The sequence below is a fragment of the Betta splendens genome, chromosome 21 (genome assembly GCF_900634795.4).
Source record: "Betta splendens chromosome 21, fBetSpl5.4, whole genome shotgun sequence".
NCBI lineage: Eukaryota > Metazoa > Chordata > Actinopteri > Anabantiformes > Osphronemidae > Betta > Betta splendens.
The window spans coordinates 17,568,834-17,586,796 of NC_040899.1; the positions used below are offsets into that span (position 1 = coordinate 17,568,834).

At 40.1% G+C, this 17,963-nt stretch overlaps 1 long non-coding RNA gene across 1 annotated transcript; it reads right to left on the bottom strand.

Moving 5' to 3' along the window:
- Positions 1-1,670: 1,670 nt before the first annotated feature.
- LOC114847807 (uncharacterized) lies at positions 1,671-14,972 on the bottom strand. The gene is made up of 3 exons (XR_005897138.2): positions 14,291-14,972; positions 5,803-5,904; positions 1,671-5,571 (listed from the first exon to the last, which is right to left on the bottom strand). It is a non-coding gene; the product is annotated as an uncharacterized LOC114847807 (long non-coding RNA).
- Positions 14,973-17,963: the final 2,991 nt, after the last annotated feature.

The window sequence follows — 17,963 nt, forward strand, 5'->3', positions numbered from 1 at the left end:
GTTTTAGCTGGCACCCTGCCAAGAGCTGCTTTTGTTATTTAAAGAGGGCCATCACTGACGCACTATAGAGGGTGGGATGCATAGGCTCGCTGACCCTGCTCCTGGTTGAAAGGCTGAACATCGCTGAGCTTCCCCCTTGTTGAGCCCAGGAGCCTGGCAGACACTGGAGGGGCAGAGCAGGTCCTGCTGATCTGCATCGGTTCTCCTTCAGCAGCTGATAAACTGACCCTGTGTTGGCCGTGGGTCGTAGTTTGCTCCTGCCTCACATGTTTATTTCCACCAAATATAATGTAGCTCTCAATTTCTCTGTCACACATCGAAGATTTGACTGCAGAAGAAGTTGCTAATAGCAGTAAGCCCATATCAACTTTCGACTCTCGTGATTCAGTAAAACAAAAAACGTTTTCAGCTTGAAGACAGTGTTTTAAAATGCTATATTTTGATTCGCAGATGAAACGAATTGTCAGAAAAAGTAGCTTTACTTTTTTCATTACCACATTCGAAATGAAATAATGAAACAACAGCTCGTTTTTTCATTTTTTGATTTTAGATTTTAAATGAAAAATCAATTGAACGAAAGGTACACGGACCTAGCGGTCTCACTGAAGGAAGCAATGAAAGACATAGACATTTCTTAATTGTGGCCATGACACACATGGATGTCGTTCTGCCCACTTTCATGTAGACACAAGACTCGTCAAAGCAAGAGAGCTCAGTGTAGCATTTGCAATTACATGTATATGAATAACAAAATAAACAGAATGTAAAGTAAAATGCTTTAAAAAGTTTTGTATCTACATGAAAGCAAGCAGAACGATATCCATGTATGTGTCCCGGCCGAAAGCGGCTGGTCAACTTTTAGGAACATGTGGTAAAGGTAAGAGGGGGAATGAGGGCCCAAAGCAACCGGCTGTTGTAAGAGGAGGCTGTAGCGGGCAGAGGAACACAGGTCTATGTCCTGATGATGCGCCCAGATGATGCGCCCATCCCCAGCCCCCACAGTCCTGTGATACAATGGGACTGACAATAATAACGTTTATCATATTCGCATACCAAACAAATTTAAAAATGTATTGCATATTGCAAAATATTACTGTTGAAACCTGCCGTGAATTTAAACTGTCAGCAAGGCTGGCATGACATCACAGAAAAACCTTCTGCAGATGCCATTATTATTTTTCTCTTGTTGTCTCCTGTCTATAATTGTCTATACAAGTTAAAATTTCATAAATAAAATAGAAGCCTTCACTCAAATGACATGCATGAGGAGACATCTTCCCTTTACTTCAATTGGACACTTGTTTCAAGGAGACTCTGCTCTTGATATTCTAATTAGTTTGCACTCTTAAACTTTTGAATATTGCTCAGCTATTTCCTCATACTCTTAAAAAAATCACAGCATACCAGTGCCTCCAACTTGGAAAAACACCCCCATAATTCAATGTAAAATACAGTTGAAGATATGATGTAGTGAAGAATGGAAATATGAAACATCCTTCAAAATAACTTTTTTATCTCTAGATGTATTACAAGCTAAATAAGTATAGAAGGTGTAAAGAGGCAGGTGTAACGATCACACAAGTGAAACAAACCCCAAGGTACTAACCGGTTTCCTAAGTTGGATCAAGCCACAGGCAGTTGTTCCCTGGTCGGAGTAGAAGGGCCTAGTATAGATGAGAGAGGAGTGGATGTGACATCAAAGAGAGATAAATAAAGTTAAACACAAGCTGAGACAGAGTAATGTGCCCAAAGCTGGAGACAATCCTCAGAGTGCTGTTCTGGTTAGGCTGGCATATAACGTCAGAGCTTTCATCCTGTCTGTTCACAGAGAGAAAAAGAACCTGGACCACCTACTATGAGTGTTTTTCACTAGAGATATTAGTTCTTGTGGTGTGATTTTTCTTTTTCTTACTTCTTTAAAGAAAGTACACATATACTGTCAGAAAACAGCACAAGAAGCACGACAACAAACAGCAGATGTTACTAAGAGCACACCAGTTGTCACTCTGCACTTGACCTAAGCACAAAGGCTGTGTCTGTTTTGTCTCTTATACTCACAGACAGTTTTCATCTTGAATGTTCAGTTTTGTTGACAAATGCCTATAAAATAAATGACTTAGCCAGGTGTCTTGCTGAAGGACGGAACTAGTGCCAAAGGCAGGGATGGAATCAGGGACCATAGGGCTAAGTGGGATGGTAGAGCATCGGTCTGAGAAGGATCTACATACTGAGCTACCAGCCCACTTATCCCTAGCCTTACACCAGTTGAACACCTACGGACGATATTTACGGGTACGGGTTGTACAAACTCTAGGGCTGTCCCCAATACCAATTTCTGTACTTTGAAGCTTTGTTTTAAACATTCATTGAATTTTCACTCATCACACCCCTCTCATTTCATACAAATGCCAGAGGTATCTCTTATTTGCAGCCCTCAGAATATACAGTACTTTGCAGACTCTGTCTGCTTCAATTTCACCTTCTGAGTTTGCAATATAGTGGCTTTATTTCTGTATAGTGCCAGTAAATAGTGGCATTTTCTATACAGCCTGTGGCTACAGTAGACATAAAATCAATGGCATTAGAAGTAAAACTCAACCTTGAAAGTGATTTTAGGCACCTGGTTTAGAGAAGAACTCCAAGCCCTGTTACAGGACTCCTGCCAGTCCAATGGCCTCAACACAAACACCAAAGAGGACTGATGCAAATGGCTGTATTGACCCAAGGTCAGTCAATCAGAGTTCAGCCCTGGCAGCCCAGCCCTTAAGGGCCAACACCCCACCATTATATCAATCTGTTCGCCTTCAAAAGCAATTCCAGCACATCAATAGCATGCTATTGTCAAGATCAGACATGGCCACGAGGGTCGATCGATTCTCATATATTCCTTCTGTAGATACTTTGTCTCTCTCTTGCGTATGGGTCCAGAGTATTATTTACCAGGTGTGGGCTTTTTCTCTGAAAGTATGTCTAATTTATCGGTACAGCTAGTAATGAGGACTAACAAATTACAGAAAGCAGAGAATCTATTGACTGTGAGACAGCTGACTGGGGACCATTACACACACCAAATAACTGGCAGCAGCCAAATTAATACAATAACAGGCAGCAAGAGAATCACAGATATATAGTTTCTGTGCTGCTTTTTTTGGACAAGCACAAGTGACGACAGTGGAACAGCAGTACACCGAGCATGTTTGTCCAGAATACTGAAGTTAACAGACAGGGGTTTTATAATTATTAGTCTTTGTCTCTTTAGCTCATCCTCCCTTGAGCTATGTACTTGACATGAGAAGCGTACGTGATCATTCCTGCCACAAGGAGGATGGCCTTTGTTCCACTTCATAATCAGTTCCTCTTTCCATGAGTGAGTCATATTAGGAAAATGTCATTAATTTTTATCTCCATAAGAATAAAAAAACTGAAACATCAACTGTAGCAAAGCAACAGCCAGGGGACTTTTACAGTACAGTATGAGTTTTACTGCTAAAACTCCTGAAGAAAGCTAAGATAGAAGAGTGATTTTTGTGGTGGCAGACAGGCAGGTCTGAACACCGTAGCGGCTGTAATCTGTGCTCTGCACTTCGGGTTCATATTATAATGACAATACACGAGAATGCACCAAAATGCACTAATCAAGCAGAATTAATTTTCACTCTAACCAGTCAAAGACTTTACAAAAGTTAGAGCTGCCACCTCACAGCTAGAAAATCCCCAGGGACCTTTCTGTGTGGACTGAGCAGGTTCTATCCATACTCTGAAGATTAAACTTAAAATATTGCTGTCCGCCTTGTGATAGAACGTCAACTTGCCTTGTAAGTACTCTGCCTTTTGTTCAATGTCAGCTGGGATTGCAATACAAAATAAGTAGAGGTATGTCTGGGTCCACATACACATTTGTTTTATTGTTATGGGTAAAAAAATCTTTACAGCTATAAAATTGTGCACTTTGTCATGTTCATGATGTAACTATCACCATGTTTAAGATACAGTAATGGGTCTTAAAGCTCCCTGATCATACAGCTTTTCACTCTAAACGATATTGGACTTCAATGTGTCAGTAAGGTCTCTGTAAATTTCCATCCCATAAAACCCTTTAGATCGTCCACACTGCCCCTGTCAATGTGTGGTTTTCACTCCCCATCAGCAAACGCTGTGTTTTCTGGGCGTGTCGCAAGCGAAGCTGCTCACCACACCTCTGTGCGGAAGCGCATACCTTTTTTGTTGTTTTTTTTTTTTTTTTTTTTTAAATCGGCTTCATGGATACGAGCCACCGCACGGTTAGGATACTATACAGTAGTTGACAGTAGTGCGACATTGAGAATGCATTCCACCGCAATCCTCCACAGCAGAAGAAGACCCGCTACAGGACTGCACGACATTAGCCAGCTGGTTCGTAGCGTAGTAGAACCATACGTCTACGATCCCGAATCTGACCCTGAAGCTGAAGAGGAGGCTGTTGAAGTCACCACATTTCGGCTGATGCAAGATTCGTCTCATTGGTAATGTCGCATTTACTTCAATTTATTTGATTTATGTAATTTGCAAAGCGGCTAGCAGTTGCTAATGCGTATGCTAAATGGCCTTTGCAGCTTGAATATTCACAACACGACTTACCTGGAAAACTCTCGTTAATAGAAAACACTACTTTAGCTTACATTATACAAATAAATAAAAGTTTGAGAGCATAGCTGAAATAATATAAATACATTTTACACAGTTTTAGTCTTACTTGTGCTGCTGCTCTGAAATAATTTTATTTTTAAAATGTACATTAATATTCAGAGCAATCACTGCATGCATATATATTGACCAGATGTATTTTTACTGCTTTTAATTATATTTTTTGATCAATCTTGATAAATCTGACAGTAATATGTCTTTCTATCTGAAGTTGTTACAGGTATCTAGTCTACAGAGGCTGCTGAGGATTCCTGGGGTGAAGAATCGGAGTTGCCATCACTTCACATACAACCCATGCTTGGGTTGTAGATGAAGGCAGTTTCCTGATGCATAAAACACTAAAACACTCATTGTATGATGGATGTAGACCACTTGTGAAATAACTCCTTTACTATTTGAGTAAACATGTGTTTTTTTGTGAGTGCAATACTCATTAAGATTTTTTTTAATTTATATATAATTTATATGCTTTTTATTTATGGCCACTTCAACTTTATAGCTTACCATATTAGAAAGAGAAAAACATGTAATTTCAATTTCCTGAATAAAAGTGTTTTCCCTTCAGAAACAGAGTTCAGTGAAATACGTAATAGTTAAAGCCAACTTTATTGTCAACCAAAAAAATGCACCACTACTTCAAAGCTAGAACAAACTGTTACCTTCACACTCCAATGTGCAATGTATAGGTTACTGAGTTAATTAAGAAGTCTGGGGGTTTGAGGACAGAAGCTTTTGCAGGGCCTTGCAGACGAAATGCATGAAAGTAGGGAAAACGGAGATGTGGTGATCCTTGTTCTCATCACTATTTGGAAGACTGAGCAGAAGCAGTCCTCTACAAGATGGAAGCTGTGGCTGTCCTCACCATCACCTCATCAAAACAAAAAGGTACTGCAATCATAATTGTAGATTGGTGAAATGTTCATTATTATGTAGGTCAAAACCTTCTCTAATGTAAGAATACACAATACTAGACAAAAAATTAAACCAAACAAGAGGACAGGCCTGTCTGTGCTAAAACAACAGATAAACAGTTGTTACAATTCAAATATGAAATATAAACTGTATATACCAATTAAAATCTTCTATTGCCCATCTTACTGTTAGTACATACAAACTTACCTTTACTCCTGAGCTGGGCAACAGATGTCCGTGTACCAACAGTCTGCAGTGATTTCTCTGTTTGACAGCCTCCTTGCATGTGGGCAACTGGGATGTGCCTCCCTACAGTATAGAAAAGACAGTGTTACATTTACTGTAAATTGTATTGGTCCTACAAATATAATGGCTATGGTACAAGCTATAGGTTACTGACCAGATAAGCAGCAGTTATTGTAGAGATGTGACTAATTAGCAACTAAGCTTGCAACACAACACGGTAATCATTCCAACTAATCATGTTAGAATTTGACAGAACAATAACATAACCCTAAATCACAAGTTGATTTAGGCTGTGACAAAGGACGGGGTAATAACAAACATAACCGCGTTCATCTGCAGTTTCCTATTGTAGCGATCGACCAGCTGTAGCTCTAAAGTGCAAAGGCCTAAAGGCATGCTAAGGGCTAACACAACACACAAACAGGAGCGGCAGCACATGTCAACAGGACAAAAGCTCGATCCACCGCTCCCTGCCTGCCTGTCGCCGATCGAAGGCCCATAGCTATTAACTGTTCCCCACACAGGTGTGTGATTTCACCAACTCAGAGTAGCATATTTGAAAGGGACAATGGCTCGGCTGACTCGCTGTAGTTGTTAGCAACGCTTGTCTCACATGTGGGTTACTACATTTTAAACAGACCAACCAACATATTAAGTATCAAGCACATACTTACTACAGCGAGCTAGACCCACCGCTCCCTGCCTGTAGCTGCTCGAAGGCTGAGAGCTATCAGCTGTTCCCCCCAGGTGTATGAGGTTACAGAAAAGGCCAAAAGCTGGACCCACCGCTCCCTGCCCGTAGCCGCTCGATGCCGATAGCCATTAGCTTTTCTCCACACAGGTGTGTGGCTGCAGGAGCCCACGTGAGCACATTTGAAGGGGACAAAGGCTGACTCTGATGTTTATCACACAATAACACTGACTGACAAAGGCTTGACCATCATTCACATACAACTCTTGAAGCCTTGACTAGGTAAACTCAAAAATACAGACCTGAGTGCTATTAAAAATATCAATAGTACACATTACACTAATCAATAAATAACAGAAACTGCTTTTATACATGCATAAGGAACTGCACAGTGTGTACAGTTTAAATAACGTCTACCAAACAAAAAGTACAATGAATATAGACATAAATTTTATTGTGTTCAACCAAGCATTTCAAGTTTGCTTTAACTTAAAATCTTAAAACATCTGGATGATATAGTTCTGGGTAATGATGCAAACCAACCAGTCAGACAGACAGAATATGCAGATACACCACAAATGTCAGGATCCTGGGCTGGCTCTTCTGTTTCTCCTGTTTTGGACCACACCTTCTCCCTTACCATGCCACGCCTCGGTTCTTGACCACACCTGCTCCCTTCTTACTCAGTATACTCTTTTAATTAGGTCGATTCCCCACACCTGTACTTCCCTATATAAACTCCCCTAGACCATCAGTCTGTGCTGGGTCATTGCCAGCACTACATGTCTGCAGCTACCTGGACCTTTTGTGAGCGGGACTACGAAGCTACTATCAAAAGACTTTGAGCTCTTTCAAATTCTTGGTTGAGTTTTTGTATTTGAATTCTTCCTGTAAGCTCTGTGACCCACTCATTGCTGAGCATCTAAGACATGCAGGAGTCTGTCAGTTTTCATGTTTAGCTTACTCATATTAGTCATGCATGTGTTGCATATACTGTACAGTGGTAGCAATTAAAAGTGTCTGCCTCTACTGTGATTTGCTTTCAATTCCACCGTGTTCTCACCTGGTTTGCACCGTGTGAGAGTGTGTGTTACGTCCTTTTGGCCTGAAGATGGTGATTGACTGCCACATTTGGTAATAGAACGCTAGTTCACTGTGTTATAAAGCATTTGTAGAACAACCATTGACCAAGTCTTGGGTGGCTTATTGGTTAACATGCATGGCTTTAAAGCTTTTTGTCCCATGTTCAAACCTCAGTGGGAGCAGTCTTTCAATTTTATTTTATTATTTTATTATTATTATTTTATAATTTTATTATTGGAAAAACAGTGTCCTATCAATATAATTTGACCCATGAGACAAGATCACCGTATTAATTAGTGCATGGATAACCAAGACTACGAACCGCTGCTCGTCTGTGGCGGACGATTTTAGTATTTAGTAGAGTAGTATTTACGATTAATGGTAGTTTAAAACCGAAATAAGCAGCTGCATGCTTAGACCGATCAAGCTTTACTCTGTGGTGCGTGGTCCCACGTGCAGCATTTCAATTGTGGAAGACAAACTGCTGCAAATAAAAAAAGTGAATAAAGAAGATCTAGACCAGGGGTTGGCACCCACGTTTCACCCATGTTTTCCATGAAAAAAAAAAAAACACAGGGAGCCATGGGGGGTATATTATATTATTTAAGATCATTCAACATTTGTTTTTAATCCAGATAAGACACAAAAGACAGGATTCAGAGATTTAACATTCCACATTTTAACATCACCCCGAGCACCCCAGCAGGTGCTGCCTGGGGCGGTTTCTCCAAGCCCGCAGAAAAAAACATGCACATGCACATATACACACTCTGGGGGATAAGGGCCTAAAATCACGATCTTATCTAGCATAATCACGATGGCGCGTGAAGGTTCTGGGCGCATAGTCTCGATCGGGAGAGCGCATAGTGTCGACTGGGGGGGTGGTGCGTGCATAGTCACGATAAGGGGGCGCAAAATCATGATCTCGCCAGGGGTGCCAATTTGCCCAGGACCACCAGTGTTCCCCGCTGACAGGCGCATTCAAATCATAATGTACTAACCTTGGCTGACAGTTAAGCTTGGTCAAACTCAGACCAAAGTATGTAACACATCACATCATTCGGTCTCGTTTCATTCAAAAGGCAGTCTGGAGCTCTCTGCTAAGACTGCTGCCCCCACGACCCGCCCCCGGATAAGCTTTGATTAAAAATTAAAAGCAGAGGTAACGCGAGAACATTTTTTTTTCGTTTTTTGCTAAACAAATAAAGCACTTTAAATCCAATTCTGTGTCTAAAACAAAATTTGCCTGGTGTATTGGTTTGTAAGGCGGTGCTTTGACTAAAATCAATTTGCCGCTCATATCAAGAGAAACAAGAAAGCGAAGGTGGATGGATAGATGGATGGGAAATCAAAGTATTAACCCCTAAGCTTCCAAGCCCTATTTAAACCCTATTAATTAATTAGGATCCGATTTGGCATAGTCCAATTAAAAAGTTGTAGTTCCTCAATTGTAAGGGCTACAATATTGAGCTTGGTGTCATTGGAAAAGAAACTTCTTCTAGTTTTTAAATAAAGAAACAATTTGTTACAGCTATATAGGAGAAAAACAAAAGAAACACAAACCTGAAATAATTTTATAATTTTTTGATAAGCCCTCGCCTGGATTTTTCCCTTAAAGATATAAGCAAATATCTCCCTGGTGACTGGTCTCAGGACAAAAAAACTCTATCTAAAAGAATGAAGCCTTGTGCATTTATATATGACGAAATAAATCAAATAGTGTTAAAAAAAAGGTTCTGGGACACTTTTATGAATAATTATTTACCCCCCCCCCCCAAACCAAATTCCGCCTGGCCCAGGTAACCCTAATAAAATCACAACTCTGGCCTGGATCAACCTACAGACACCAGGGAGGGCTCAAATGAAAGCTTACAGGCTGTAAAAATACCCTATAATGCTATATTAGCGTTCACTATAACCTAATATCTTATATGTAACAATCTGGGTCAAAAATTCATAGTTAGGAAACAGCAGGCTTCACTTTTTAGCTCTTTGACCTGGCTGGTTATGGCAGGCTGAGCGCCCCTCCCCCACTCATGGCATATCTACGGAATCAATGCGTTCTCTGCTACGCTGCTGCGTTGTCCGTTTTGTTTAAGCATTTACGAGGTTAACTCTAGAGGCCTGTGGGGGGGTAGGTTTGGACCACGTGTGCTAAGGGTTGCCATGGTAGGGCCAATAAACAGAGGTTAACGGCTTAGGTTTCGTTCGAAGCAGAAGCCCGGCAGCCTCCATCTTGAAAAGTTTCCGTTGCTATCGCTTTTGAATTTAGCGGGTTATGGCTCACAGAAGTTGGAAAAAAATATTTTTCGCTCACGAGCTGGGGCAGAATTTTTGTAGTGTTTGGACCAGTGTGGATGTATGGTGTTTTTTTGGACCGAAACGCTTTATTAGATTACATTCGCTGGATCATAACGAACAAAAAGAGACCACACACGACATGATTGAGCGCGATTTGAAGCTCAGAAGTCGTCAAAAGTAAGTGATGGAAAATTTATGGATTTATGGTTATTGTTTTTTGAGCGTTTGGTGACTGCGCTGTGATTGTTGTAGCTGGAAATGTTTATATGGTCGGAAAGACGAGAGTCTGAACTTTCAAACGGTGTGCAGCTTGCGTCGCTGAGGTTTAGCGACTGCACTGCACACGGTCATAATTCGCAAGGTCCCGCAAGGTCCCTCAGGTGTTCCTCTTCAGGGACACCTGAGGGACCTTGAGCGTTATTTAAACTGCCAAAACTTGTTAATGAATTTCTTCCAGAGATCATTTAATCGGCCCCTGTACGTTTTAAGACCTAACTAAACGGCTGTAGTCGCAGATGGACTGCGCTCTACGTCTTAACTTGGCCATGCACATTCAAATTATATTAATTAAACCGCAACCCATAATCATGGAATTATGTGAAGCCAATATATTATTATATTGGCTTCTATTCTATTGGCTTATATTATATTATATTATATTATCAGATGTTAGAGCAGTGGGTGTGTATATGAGACGCCTGCTGTTTAAAGACACGAAAAAAGAGAATGAAAACAAGAATGCTTTGTTGCTTGTTGCATGTCTGTCTTAAACTAGACAGAACAGGTATAACTTTGCAGTGAATAGAAAATAACTAAAACATCATATATGTTGTTCAGAAATAAAATTGCATAGTTAGAGCAAAACCAAGGAATTGAACTCACGCCAACTCAACCAAGACAATAGCCACTCATCTTAACCACTGTACTACCGGAGGATATATATATGTATGTAGGAATGGCACTGTAGAATGACTAGTCACGGATAATGTCTCAATTTGATTTTTGATTTGCCACGATATTTATTTTATAGTTATAGTTGTTGCGCTTCATACTCTCCACATTTCAGCACACAACAGATACTTCATAGTTTATACCTTGTGTTATTAGGAGTGTTTTTGGTTAATTAAACAAACATTTTTCATTCATTACTGGCCTCCTCCGACTCGGGTCTGCATGGACCACCAGGTATCCGATCCACCGTTCTTATGGCAGATCATAACAACAACGTGACACAGGTATTACACTGTGTCAGGTATTCTGTTATTTATGTCAGGAATCAGTGCCCCATGTCTCAATTTCACTGTGCCTAACTTGTACTGCTGCTCTTTTAATATAAATATCAAAAACACTTAATGTGGGACACCATGCACCATCATCTCCACAGGGCTGCTGACAGCCTTGGCTACACCTTGCCACATGTTCAGGTAGGGCTGTGAATCATTACTCACACCAAGCAAGAGGATATGCTTGTGACTGCCCTGTTGTTTCTTTTCATTTCCTCTCCTAACAGCTCTGTGCTGCAGAGACCCTGTGCCAGCACCACATACACTGAACTGACTAAAAAACAGCAGAAACCAAGTGCTTTTAAGGAAATTAAATTTTCTACAGAGCATATGTAGAGATGGATGTGTGTGTGTGTGTGTGTGTGTGTGTGTGTGTGTGTGTGTGTGTGTGTGTGTGTGTGTGTGTGTGTGTGTGTGACAGATAAAGAGAAAGAATACATAGCCAAACAGCGAAAGTTCATGTGAAATTAATGGATAGCGTGAAATTTGTAGTACAGTAGATGTACCCACATAAATCTGTGTATGAGGGGGATTCATCCAGGTGAAGTTACCTGGAAGTTAAGTTATGACATCTGGACTTCTTCTAAGAAATAAAGAAGTCCAGATGCTGTAACTCAACATGCAGACATACATCTAAGTTGACAAATGTAGAGGAATTATTGCTGTACTGTATACTGTATATTTACTGATTCACTGATGATTAGGAAAATCAAATGAAGTAGTTTAGATTTCATCAGTCAACAAAGACCAACCCAACTGTAACCTGTTAGAATGTGGGCAAACAGCAGAAATATTACACTACATTATATCCGAATATAACTACTACATAGCTTTAAAAATAACTCTCTAGCATTTTACCACTAAAATATTGTAGGCAGTATCCACTAAAAAACGTACTACTAACGAGACATATCGTTATTGAGTTTTTGCATCAATATCCGGTGCCTACAGTTTCCATAGTGCACCTTTTGTGACATTATTTCACTATTCTTTATCAAATTTTACTTTTCTCTATTTGAGCAATAAAAAAATGTCTATACAACAAACATAACTGTTACTTCATATAAACAGTTACAACAAAAATAACTGTTACTTAATATAAACAGTTACTATCCGGGCAAAGTAGTCTTCTAGTCTTCCATTGATCCATTTATGTACTGTTGTTTAATATACCTGAATAGTTGAAAGTTGTGAAACCTTAATAATGTCCTGAGTCCTTTGGACTTCAACTGTGCCAAAAGGTTAACAGTGAATAAAACAAAGTTAATAAAATAACTGAGCACAGAACATGAAAGAGAGGGAAGAAGAACTAAACTACACATAAGAAGAACTCAAAGCAACTAAGAGTAATTATTATAAAAGAACTGTGAAATGGAAAATGAACACTACAAGCATGAAAACAAAGGTAATATCAAATAAAACCTAAACACTGTAGCATGAATAAAAAGCAACTACGACCATGACAGAAGCAAGGATAAAGCTATAGGGCAAATGATCTACAAAACATAAATGAGCACAAGTGAACAACAGCTGTCTCCTGCACACAGCTCCTTTCAGCTGTCAGCTGCCTCGCTTTTGCCCCCGCTCCTTACAGTCGGTTATCAGCTCTCCCACCACTAGAGATGGAAAACTCAATTCTTTGAACTGATTCGGATCTTTAACTCTGGTGCTGTGGGCGTTGTAAAAGGGATTGTGGTTCTCAAACACTATATAGTGAAAACAACATGGTTCAGTGGACAAATTATAATACACAAAATGCCACAAGCAAATAAAACCACATGAAACCAAGGAAATACACACCACATTAATGTGACTTGTCCTGCATCTCCCCTGTTATTGTTGTTTAACAGCGCAACAGTCACTTGGTAGTTGTCACGTGACAAATGATGATCTGTAAGCATCCATATGAACAAATCGCAAACAAACTGGAGCGCTTGCTGCTCGCTACAGAGCCTGCTATATACGGTTGCGTTGGGGCAGTGTGAAGGTTGTGGTAGTGCCAAATGAATTACCAACATCACCTAGTCTCAAAAAGGGCTGAGGTTAATTTGCCTCACACGGGTTTGCACCAATTATGTTGGGGATATATATATCTTATATATAAGAGCACAAGTTATAATTTTTACATTTATAGCTCCTGAGTGGAGATACCAATTATGTTATAATTTAGATTCATAAATTTTGGTTATTAGCTTAAATATAATATATATATATATATATATATATATATATATATATTATATCTAAATCTCTCTCTCTCTCTCTCTCTCTCTCTCTCTATCTCTCTCTCTCTCATGGGGTCTCTCGATAGGTAATGAAACACTTAATTATTGATTAATAATTATTATTTCAATTAATAATTAATTTTACGGGGCAACACCCTGTTACCAGGGACCAATAACCAATTTGGAATAGCCAATACAGTCTCAATTGTATTATTATTATTGTATTGTAAGTTATTTGAAGGATGAACTCCGTACCATAGCTGACTCAATTCACCAGTGCTGTAAGAGCGTATACAAATATTCAAAGACAACAACGACCAATTAAATTATGAACGCTTTATTAAACAAATAAAATTAACTCCAGTGTCAGAACTATCTTGAATAACTCAGCAATCACAACTTAATCGCATGGTGTGTTCGTCTGGAAATACTGTATGTGTATGCGTGTTACGTGCGATAAAAGGGGTGTGTGTATGTGTGAGAGAGAGAAAGAGAGAGAGAGAGAGAGAGAAGGAAGGAGAAAGGAGGAGGAGGAGGGCGCCCCCCTTTAGGGGCGTGGTGAGGTGGCACAGGGAAAGAAGCGTGTAAAAGAGTGTGAAGTGGGACTAGCGTGAATAAGGCTTGCGGTCTCACAAACACGTGGGGCTATATCCAGCGATATAGTCACGTGATCGCGGAAGCGCGCAGTGGTTGAAACGTGCGCTTGGCGTGGTCACAGCAGAAACAGAATAACCACACAGTACCACAATAAAGCACTTAAGCTAGCAAAATCACAGATCACAACACTTCAATGTGCACCTCTTAGATTCACGTAGATCTGTAACAGCTTTACAGTCATGTGATTGCGGAAATACTCGCGTGATCACCTGAGACAGCAGCGGGTGAGGCGGTCAAGCTGGCGGTTTTCTGCCAGGTGGCTAGAAGTAGATGGGTGATCAGGCCCGTTCTCCGTGACGATGTCCACGTTGGTTCAGCTGCTGGCTGCGGTGGAGGCTTCAGGCGTGCCGGGCAGAGGGAGACTCCAGGTGGATGGAAAGAAGAAAGGTCTGCAGTGGACTTGAAGGCGAGAGGACGAGGGTCGGAGAGAACAAGGGATGAGTCTTTGGTCACGGCAGCTTTAATAACCATGTTTTGGGTCACGCCCGTCCTATTTGGTTGGTATTTGGTTTGGTCCAAACAGGATGGCTGACGTCCAAGTTCCTCCTCCGTTTGTCGTTTGTATCAGCGGGGAAGTTCGGACGTCTCAGCGCGGTGCCAGGTATGGTTCCCCAGCCTGGCGCCTGGTTTTGGCACTCAGATTTAAAATCTTTGTTTCCACTCACTCCTATCAGAAGGATAATACATACAGGCGGCAAAACCTTCTTTGTTTGAGCATGTGGAACTTTAATAATAATTCTGTTAATAACAGATGATACACATGAGGTCCCCCAACAGTTGTCACGTGACAAATGATTGAACTAAAGATCCAATGAATCACAAAAGAACTGTAGTGCTTGCTGCTCACTACAGAGCCTGAGCTGTAAACGATGAATGAGAACAATGAACAAAACCGTGTTATTATTATTATTATTATTACTATTATTATTATTACTATTATTATTACTATTATTATTATTATTATTATTATTATTATTACTATTATTATTATTATTATTACTATTACTATTATTATTATTATTAATTATTATTATTATTATTGTTATATTTTATGATTATGGAAACGTATACCACAAAATCAACATGTTGATATAATGTATTAAAAGTATTGATTTACAAACACACTTTAAATTATAAACACAATAACACTACACACATCTACAAGAATCAAAGACCACTAATTAATTATGATTCCATGAATAAATAATGTATGTCGGGTTTCAGCTGACAAATAAATGAACTTTAGATATCAGACATCATTCATTTCCTTGTTTATCAGTCCTCACAGCCCGTAGCTGAGCTACAGCTGTCACATGACAATCAGGAAAGAACTGGAGCGCCTTCTGCTCGCCACAGAGCCTAAAGAGCCTAGCAGTCACGTGACAAAAGAACAAATTTTTGAGGAAGGGTGCTCAGTCGTGAATTAATCCTTTCTGTTTCCTGTCCTGCTGACTGAGTTTATGCAGCTGCTGCCATGTGGCGAGAGAAGGTACTGCATGAAAATGAATGAATCTTTCAATGAGAGGATTCGTTCCTCCCGAGTTATATAAAACATTAGTTCATATTGAACGAATTGTTCATAAACTACCCCCCACCCGGCTTCTTGCAGTCGCTATCTTTGGCTTTAGCAACTTCAGCCTCGTCTAACTCATTTGGCTGTACTCAAGCCTATACAAGTAAAATGAATAGTAGACTGTGCTAACACACTACTGTATAGAACTTTTCTAAATAATTCAGAGCAGGTCCTCTGGTCATTGAAAATGAGTACTGTAGACAGAGACATTCTCGTCCATTGTTGCCGGGGAAGGTACGAAGAAAACCAGAAAGCACTAGTTGTAGTGAGCCCATGGAAAGTTGCCAGAGCGGTTGAGAATGACGTGTTTTACATCATTTTCAGCTCCCCTGGCCACTTTATATAGAGGAATAAATAATAATTTATCTGCGTAGAAATTATGGAAGAAGCTTCACTCTTGAATACTACCCACTATCGCTTTGGTCAAGCCCCATTGGTGAAGTATCACATCAAAGGTATTACTAAGACCAAAAGATATACATTTACATACATTTATAAGGATATAAAGTAGATGTACTGTCACTAGATAATAAAACTGCCTGGCAATAATAACACACCTAGTCTTCAAACTGTTTTGTTGGTAATGACCTGTAATCTGTAATCTGTGTCAGGTTCATTTAATAGGCTGCTGTTTCTGAACAGCGTTACCTTCATTTCACCAATGCCAATGGAAAATTGGTGAGTGCTTTGTTATTCCATAAATCGTAATGACAATGAAGCAATATTCAAGATTGTGCCCCCTCCCCATAACTTTGACATTGTTTAATGCTATGTTTGGATTTAAGGAAGTTGTGCCTTGCACCGAAGGCTTTGAATAAGTACAGTGTACCTTCTCAATAATAATTGTAATGGTTTGCTTTAATGTGCTGATCTTCCAGTAGAGTTGGCCACCAACAGGAAGAAGTAAAATCAGCCATAACTGCATAGCTTGCAGACCAAAGCACGTTCAAGATGAAAAGTAAAAGATATAAAGTAATACTGCATGGTGTGTGGTGATTATCACCACTTCAGATGCCGTGTCTCTCCACTGAAATAATGGCAGCATTTAATGTAAATACTGTACTACACTATATTTACTGTGTCATTAAAAGGGTAAAAACATGAAATGAAAAGAATGCTGCCATTATTTCAGTGGAGAGACACAGCATCTGAAGTGATTGTTTACTTTTACTATATAGTGCAAACTCATTTGATTCATTGCCTCCACTACTATCAGCTGGAATTTATGATCCAGACTTGACAAATATGTTTCATTAATCATTCTCCAAAATCCACATAACCTCAAGTACTATAACCTATCATACTGCCTGTGTCTAGGTTTTATCACGAAACAAGGTGAAAGACCCAAATGCACAGCACTCACACAAATGCAGAATCTAGGTCAAGGCAGGCAGAGGTTTGATACACGGAGTAGCAGGAAGAAGGCAACGGTACAGACAGGGACCAGTCTTCAGGCAAGGTTCAATCCACAAGGCAGAGTTCAAAACAGTACAGACAGGGCACCCACTTCGGATGTTATCAGCCATAACGAATGGGCTGATCAGAACTGATTCGTACGGACCGGTAGGTGCCTGCTCTGCCTCCTCGCGAACAGCTAACAGCTAGCTAAGTTGCTATGTTAAGCAGCTTTAGAGGTTATTATGGTTAGGGTTAGGGCTGGATAATGGGTGGGGGGTTCAGGTTACAGTTAGATAACACAATACCGCTAGCTATTTGCTAAGTTATGCTTGCTGAAAAATCAAAATTTGAAAATCTGCTGGTTAAATCATCCGAGCCGTGATCAACCTTACGGATAAATGACGACAACCTACTGCACCTATTCACCTAGCGGCTCATACGTATGGGCTGATAACCACTGATAATGACCATTGAATGGCGTGATAACGTCTGAAGCCGTTGGACAGGGAGCAAGCAAGACACGGTCAAAAACAAGATCCAGGGTCGGTACACAGAGGACTTACTTGGGCAAATGCTGAAGAGTAGACACAAGGACATGAGCTACCACTCTGGCAAAGAACTTAGGCTAAAATACCGGGTTGATTACAGATTGCCTGCAGTTGATGGGTCATGTGACAGAATCAGTAAAACCAGAACTAAGGCAGACATGGACAAAGTGCCAAAATAAAACAGGAAATACCAAAAAAATACCAGAAACTAAGCACCAAAATAACACAGGAAATTAAGAGAAAAGGCCAGATTCATGACAGGTTTCCATGATGTAAAGTGTTCTGGAGTCCCTTTTATCTTAGTCAGGGTAAAACAACAGACAGGTGGATCTGAACAAAACTCACTTATTCTTAAAAATCAAC